We start from the raw sequence: 8,125 nt of genomic DNA, 5'->3' as shown, positions 1-8,125 counted from the left end.
TGGTGTGACCCATAGGAAGGTACCAACCCCTTCGGCAGCCTTTGCCCTCGAATTGACGCCCTTCGATGTACGCCATGTCGTGGAAGTGCTAAGTCTTCAGTTTCATACTACTTTGGTTTCATATATTTTTTTTTTGGACTTACAAAGGTGTGAATAGCACAGGCAAAAGGAAAAAAAAAATAATAATAAATAAGTACTTGCAGTAATCCATAGGGAAAAGAAGTATAGTTCCATATTCTGGTATTGTGACAATATCCTTGTTTTATATTAAATTTTTTTATTTTATTTTTTTTTCCCTGTCTTGCAAAGTACAGTGACTCCTGTTTCCATGAAATTTGAATAAAGACTATTTTTGCTTGATGACATTTGGCGGTGGTTCCATGAGGCTGTGTCGTGGCTGGCGCTGGTTTATATCGGGCGGCGGAATTTGCGGGGGAGTCACTGGCGGGGAATGGGCTCTTGGTTTAGAAAAAGCCACTTAATTGTAAATGTAATCACCACGCTCGGATACGATCCAGTTCAAATAAGTCATGTCTCTAGAAAGGCTTACTGTGGTTTTTGAAGCTTTAATGTTGCATTAAGGAGAAGATGATGGGAGAACAACCCAGGAGGGATCACAGAATCATGGAATTGTTGGAGTAGGAAGGGACCTTCTAGAGATCCTCCAGTCCAACCCCCCTGCCAAAGCAGGGCTGCCCAGAGCACAGCACTCAGGAGCATCCAGGTGGGGCTTGAAGATCTCCACATTTGGGACTCCACACCCTCCCTGGGCAGCCTCTGCCAGGGCTCTGCCACCCTCACCCCAAACAAGTTCTGCCTCACATTGCAGTGGAACTTCCCATGGTCCAGCTTGTGCCCGTTGCCCCTCGTCCTGTCACTGGGAACCACTGAGAAGAGTCCGGCTCCATCCTCCCTCAACCCACCCTTTAGATCCTTGGAAGCATGAAGGAGGTCTCCCCTCAGCCTTCTCTTCTCCAGGCTCAAGAGCCCCAGCTCTCTCAGCCTTTCCTCATCAGGGAGATGCTCCAATCCCTCCATCATCTCTGTTGCCCTACGCTGGACTCTCTCCAGCAGTTCCCTGTCTCTCTTGAACTGGGGAGCCCAGCACTGGATGCAGGATTCCAGTTGTGGCCTCCCCAGTGCAGAGCAGAGGGGGAGAATGACCTCCCTCCACCTCCTGGCCACACTCTTCCCTGCACAGCCCAGGATCCCATTGGCCTCTTGGCCACAAGGGCCCGTTGCTGGCTCATGGAGAGTTCACTGTCCACCAGGACCCCCAGATCCTTCTCCTCAGATGATGATGGAGGTGAGAAGCCTGTTTCCTGCTGTCCGTGTCCATGAAACATGGGGAGCTGCAGCCTCCATCGTGCAGGGAAGAGAATCCTTCAACCACGTGACTCGTTCAACTAGAGTCAACAGAAATCACTGTTGGTTCCACGGCGTTTTAGGTGTTGTTGGGGTGACGCTGGAGGTGAGTGTGGCTGGTGCAGAGTGTGCTCCTCTGCTCTTTGCTTCATTCTGCAACTCAAGGGTTCAATCGTTTCCTCTTTCACACCATCAGCCTTTCTCCTGGTACCTTTGGGAAATGAAGGGGAGAGAAGCACAATGCTTTTCACAGAATCTTCTAGACTGATTGTGAGTTTGGGGCTTCAGTCATGAACTGTGATTTAATATAAACAACCACCTCCCTGGGCAGCCCAGTCCAATGTCCCCAAAACAGGTGTTTTTCCAGCCGGGCACGCACTGCGGGAGAAGGTGACACCGGCCACACTCTTCCCTGCACAGCCCAGGATCCCATTGGCCTCTTGGCCACAAGGGCCCATTGCTGGCTCCTGGAGAGTTCACTGTCCACCAGGACCCCCAGATCCTTCTCCTCAGATGATGATGGAGGTGAGAAGCCTGTTTCCTGCTGTCCGTGTCCATGAAACATGGGGAGCTGCAGCCTCCATGGTGCGGGGAAGAGAATCCTTCACCCATGTAACTCACTCGACTGGAGTCAACAGAAATCACTGTTTGTCCCATGGCATTTTAGGTGTTGTTGGGGTGACACTGGAGTTGAGTGTGGCTGGTGCAGAGCGTGCTTCTCTGCTCTTTGCTTCATTCTGCAGCTCGAGGGTTCAATCGTTTCCTCTTTCACGCCATCAGCCTTTCTCCTGGTACCTTTGGGAAATGAAGGGGAATGAAGCACAATGTTTTTACAGGTGTTTTTCCAGCCTGGCACGCACTGCGGGAGAAGGTGACACTGTCCCAGCCTTTTACTGCTGGTTCTTCTTTGATTTCATCATCTCTGATTGTGAGTTTGGGGCTTCAGTCATGAAGCGTGATTTAGTATAAACAGGAGGGGACAGCAGAGGATACAAAGATGATGAGGGGCCTGGAGCATCTCTCTGATAAGGAGAGGTTGAGGAACTTGGGTCTTTTTAGTCTGGAGAAGAGAAGACTGAGGGGGGATCTGATCAACACCTATAAATACTTCAAGGGAGGGTGTCAGGAGGATGGGGCTGGTCTTTTCTCAGTGGTGCCCAGGGACAGGACAAGAGGAAATGGGCTCAAACTGGAACATAAGTTCCATCTCAACATGAGGAGGAACTTCTTCACTTTGAGGGTGGCAGAGCCCTGGCAGAGGCTGCCCAGGGAGGTGGTGGAGTCTCCTTCTCTGGAGACATTCAAACCCCACCTGGACACGTTCCTGTGGGACCTGCTCTGGGTGGCCCTGCTCTGGCAGAGGGTTGGAGGAGATGATCTCCAGAGGTCCCTTCCAACCCCATAGCATTCTGTGAAAGTGTTATCCTGACCCTGGTGGGACGAGGACGTCACAGCATGACCCAGCCTTTGCTCGGGGCGCGGCGCCGCAGCCAGCGTTTGGCGCAACATCCCCCCAAAACGCGGGGGGAATTGTAGTTTGGGGATTTCCAATCCTGGATTGATGGTTCAGTTCCTGGGTGGCCCTTCCCTGAGGGGAGCTGCTGGTCAGACACCCCGTCTGCTCTGAGTTCCTGGTGCCCAGGAGGGCTCCACCATCCCCCTGAAATTCCCTCGCACCCCCTTTCCCAGTCGGCCTTCACTGCTGGGCACTGGGAGTTGAGGCTGGAGTCTCCACTTGTCTCTTCTCGCTGTGTTTTCCAGCAGTTTTTTCCACCCCTGCTTGGGCAGAACCTTTAAAAAAATGTTCAGGACGTGCTTCTGGGGAGCTCTGGGTTTGGCAACAGTAGGGGCTGCTCTGCTGGCGTGTCCCCAGCGTCCCCATGGATGTGGGGAGGAGGGAAGGTGGCTTCCAGCAGGGGTTTTGTAGATATTCCTGAATTATATCCCAGTTTTAGACTTGGGCCGTCAGCAAATTGCTCCAACTGAAGTTTTCCACGAGCTCCTCTGCCTTTGAATGGAGAACTGACCCCCCCAGCACCCTGCTCTGCCAGCAACCTGCCCAAAAATAAAAGGCAAAACACATTCTGCGAGTTTTCACTCCATCTGGGGGTGGAGAGGGGGGGGGAAGGAAGAAAAAAGGTTAATTACGGCTTTATCAAAAACTTCTGGGTAGCGAATTTCAAAGTGCTGACAATACTTCAACCCCCGAGATGTTAACTCCAGGTAATTCCTTATAATTTGATCATTTGAAATCGGTATGGCCGCATTAAAAAGATGAAAGGGCGACAGATTTGAGACGAGTGGTTTTCAGCACTGAATCTGTCTGGAGTTTAAGGAGGGTCAGGGGCTGGTGAGCGAATCAGACTTCTTCAAATGTCACATTGCTACGGCGGCGGGAGTGATATTTAATTTCTTTAGAAGGAAAAGCCCTTTTCAGCTCCATATATTTAGGGCTTTAACGTCTCAGGCTCTCAAAGTAACATTTCTAATCCCTTTCGCCGCTTAATCTCAGCACAGAAACCAACCAGGCGAGGCGAGATGTTTGCTAATGGCGGGTAATTAGCTTAAAAAATACCTTCAAGGAAATCTGCAAATGATAAAGTCTGGACTAAAGCTTCACAAAGAGACTCTGGCTTTTGCTGCCGAAGCTGCTCCCCCGTGGAGTGAGCGTGGTGTCAGCGAGTCCTTTGGGAGAAACTTCTCCCCTCGATACTTGGAGAGAGGCTTTTGGAGATGGGGGTGGGTGGAAAATGTTGGCTGAGGTATAAATTGTCAGTGTGTGGGGGAAAGGATGTTCCCTGCAGCAGGAAAACCAAAAATCCTTTGCGGTTGCATGTGTGAGTCCCTGGGGTGATGGGGCTGGTACAGGATGGTTCCTGCCCTGAGGGGAGGTTTTCTGGTCTAAATAATCACGGAATCATGGAATTGTTAGAGTTGGAAGGGACCTTCTAGAGACCATCCAGTCCAACCCCCCTGCCAAAGCAGGGCTGCCCAGAGCACGTCACTCAGGAGCATCCAGGAGGGGCTTGAACATCTCCAGATCTGGGGACTCCACACCCTCCCTGGGCAGCCTCTGCCAGGGCTCTGCCACCCTCACCCCAAACAAGTTCTGCCTCACATTGCAGTGGAACTTCCCATGGTCCAGCTTGTGCCCGTTGCCCCTCGTCCTGTCACTGGGAACCACTGAGAAGAGTCCGGCTCCATCCTCCCTCAACCCACCCTTTAGATCCTTGGAAGCATTGATAAGGTCTCCCCTCAGCCTTCTCTTCTCCAGGCTCAAGAGCCCCAGCTCTCTCAGCCTTTCCTCATCAGGGAGATGCTCCAATCCCTCCATCATCTCTGTTGCCCTACGCTGGACTCTCTCCAGCAGTTCCCTGTCTCTCTTGAACTGGGGAGCCCAGAACTGGACGCAGGATTCCAGTTGTGGCCTCCCCAGTGCAGAGCGGAGGGGGAGAATAACTTCCCTATTTGTGGTGTGAACGTGGCAGGAGGTGACAGCTGTCCCAAAATGTGCTCAGCTGCTGAGCAAAGCAACTCCAACGCCCTCACCATGGACCCTCTGCGCATCTCAGCTGGGGTTTTCTTCCTCTGTGGGTGAAGGCAGCCTTTGGCCACCAGCAGCAGAAGGACATGGAGCTGTTGGAGCGGGGTCAGAGGAGGCCCCAGAGATGCTGGGAGGGCTGGAGCCCCTCTGCTGGGAGGGGGGGCTGAGAGAGTTGGGGGGGTTCAGACTGGAGAAGAGAAGGCTCCGGGGAGACCTTCGAGCCCCTTCCAGCCCTTCAAGGGGCTCCAGGAAAGCTGGGGAGGGACTCTGGATGAGGGAGGGGAGCCCTAGGAGGAGGGGGAAGGGTTTGACCCTGCAAGAGGGGAGATGGAGCTGAGATGGGGGGAAGAACTTGTTTGGTGTGAGGGGGGTGAGAGCCTGGCCCAGGTTGCCCAGAGAAGCTGTGGCTGCCCCATCCCTGGAGGGGTTCAAGGGCAGGTTGGAGGGGGCTTGGAGCAACCTGGGCTGGTGGGAGGTGTCCCTGCCCAGGGCAGGGGGGTGGGATTAGATGGGCTTGAATAATTAAATAGAAGAGAGAAGCCAGCCTTAGGATGGAGATCTTTACCCAGTCCTAAAATCTGATTTGGGGTGGGGAGCCCCATCCCAGGGGAACCACGGCCGGTCCCCGAGCTCCGGGGAGGGAAGGGATGAATTCCCGCAGCTGGGATGGGGGGGCTCTGCCCCGAGACAACGGGTCAACACAGGGGGGTAAAAGGATGAGAAGCCCCAAAATAGGGATCTCTCAACAAAACTTAAAACACTGCAGTTAAAACCAAATCTGAGTTGAAATACACACGGGTAGTTTAGTTAGTTAAGTAGTTATAACTAGTTTAGTTCTAACTCTCGGGGTCCCCCGTGTCCCCTGGACCTGGCCCCAGTGGGTGCCCGAGCCCCGGTCGGGGGCAGATTTGGGGGTTTCACACACGAGGTGAGAAATGGATTTGTTTTCTGACTAATTCTAACGACGGGTGTTTTACGCCCCTCACTCAAGGGATGAGGAATAATATCCCGACGTGTATTTCAAATGAGCCGTTGCAAATCTCATTTATTATTTGCCCGAAATCCCATCCCGTTTACGTTGTCACAGCCCGGGGCTCGCTCCTGCTCCTCCCTCGCCTGCCGTGGCAAAAAAAACCCAACCAAACCCCAAAGTGTCATTAAAAACCCCTAAAGCGTCATTAAAAACCCAAGCACCAGTTCCTTTATTGTTTCCAAATTCAAATACAAAAGGAAATAAGCTTCTCGGATGAGAAGAAAAACAAGTTTAACAAAGGCAGAGCAGAGGGGGATGTATTTGATGTTAAAATGTTGCCGTTAACTCCAGAGGGAGGGAGCGGGACGGAGGGGCTGGTCGGGAGCTGCTGGGCACTGCTGGGAAGAACCATCCCCATCCCCCTTTCCCAAATCTCCGTGAATGTGCCCCAAAACCAGGCTCCATCCCCGGCCCCAGGGAGAGCAGCGCCTGCCTGTGTCCCCAGGGACACCCCACTGCCACTGGTCTCGTCCCAGTTCATCCCCATCCCAGTGTCAGCCACATCCCAGTTCATCCCAGTCCCAGTGCCTGCCAATCGCAGTGCCCAGCTCTGTCCCAGTTCATCCCCATCCCAGTGTCAGCCACATCCCAGTTCATCCCAGTCCCAGTGCCTGCCAATCGCAGTGCCCAGCTCTGTCCCAGTTCATCCCCATCCCAGTGTCAGTCACATCCCAGTTCATCCCAGTCCAAGTGCCTCTTTGTCCCAGTATCAGCCTCATTCCAGTGTCAGCTTCATTCCAGCGTTTGCCTGTCCCAGTGCCAGCCATCCCAGTCTCCACCTGTCCCAGTATCTCCCAATCCCAGTGCCATCCAAGTCCCAGTGCCAGCTTGTCCCAGCGACCAGTCCCACTCCAGTACTGGCCATCCCAGTGCCTGCCTGTCCCAGTTCATCCCCACCCCAGGGCCAGCCCTGTCCCAGTGCCCCTCTGCCCCCAAGCCAGTTCTGTCCCAGTTCATTCCAGCCCTGGTGCCAGCCCCATCCCAGTGTCTGCCTGTCCCAGTGCCTGCTTTTTCCAGTTCATCCCCATCCCAGTGCCTATCCCTTCCCAGTTCATCCCCGTCCCAGTACCTGCCTGTCCCAGTGCCAGCTTCATTCCAGTGTCTGTCTGTCCCAGTGGCAGCCCCATCCCAGTACCAGCTCATCAGTGTCCAGTCCCACCCCAGTGCCAGCCCCATCCCAATTGATCCCCATCCCAGTGCCTGCCCTGTCCCAGTTCATTCCACCTCAGTGCCAGCCCCATCCCAATTGATCCCCACCCCAGTGCTTGCCTATTCCAGTTCATCCCTGTCCCAGTACTAGCCCAGCCCTTTACCCAGTCGCATTCTGGCGCCTGCCTGTCCCAGTTCCAGTACCAGCCCATCCCAGTGCCCAGTCGCATCCCAGCACCAGTCCTGTCCCAACTCATCCCCATCCCAGTACCTGCCTGTCCCAGTTCATCCCTGTCCCAGTACCAGCCCCATCCAGTACCTGCCTGTCCCACTCCATCCCTGTCCAAGTGCCTGCCTGTTCCAGTGCCAGCCCCATCCCAGTTCACCCCCATCCCAGTGCCAGCCCCATCCCAGTTCATACCCATCCCAGTACCTCCCTGTTCCAGTTCATCCCCATCCCAGTACCTCCCCGTCCAAGTGCCTGCTTGTCACAGTACCACCCCCATCCCAGTTCACACCCATCCCAGTACATCTCCATCCCAGTGCCAGCCCCATCCCAGTACCTCCCCGTCCCAGTGCTGCCTGTCCCAACTCCAGGCCCGTCCCAGTTCACCCCCTCCTCAGTGCCTCCCCCCCTCCCAGTGCCAGCCCCATCCCAGTACATCTCCATCCCAGTATCAGCCCCATCCCAGTCCCTGCCTGTCCCAGTTCAACCCCGTCCCAGTTCACCCCCATCCCAGTACCAGCCCCATCCCAGTACCTCCCCGTCAAGTGCCTGCCTGTCACAGTACCACCCCCATCCCAGTACATCTCCATCCCAGTACATCTCCATCCCAGTATCAGCCCCACCCCAGTACCTTCCCGTCCCAGTTCATCCCCGTCCCAGTGCTGCCTGTCCCAACGCCAGCCCCGTCCCAGTTCACCCCAGTGCCTCCCCCCTCCCAGTGCCAGCCCCGTTCCCCGTCCCCATCCCAGTTCCCCCCTCCCGCCCTGCCCCCAGCGCCGCCTCAGCCGGGGCCGGAGCCTCGGCCGGG

Source organism: Calidris pugnax, unplaced genomic scaffold (assembly GCF_001431845.1).
Source record: "Calidris pugnax isolate Ruff unplaced genomic scaffold, ASM143184v1 scaffold166, whole genome shotgun sequence".
NCBI classification, from domain to species: domain Eukaryota; kingdom Metazoa; phylum Chordata; class Aves; order Charadriiformes; family Scolopacidae; genus Calidris; species Calidris pugnax.
This window is presented reverse-complemented; position numbering follows the sequence as displayed.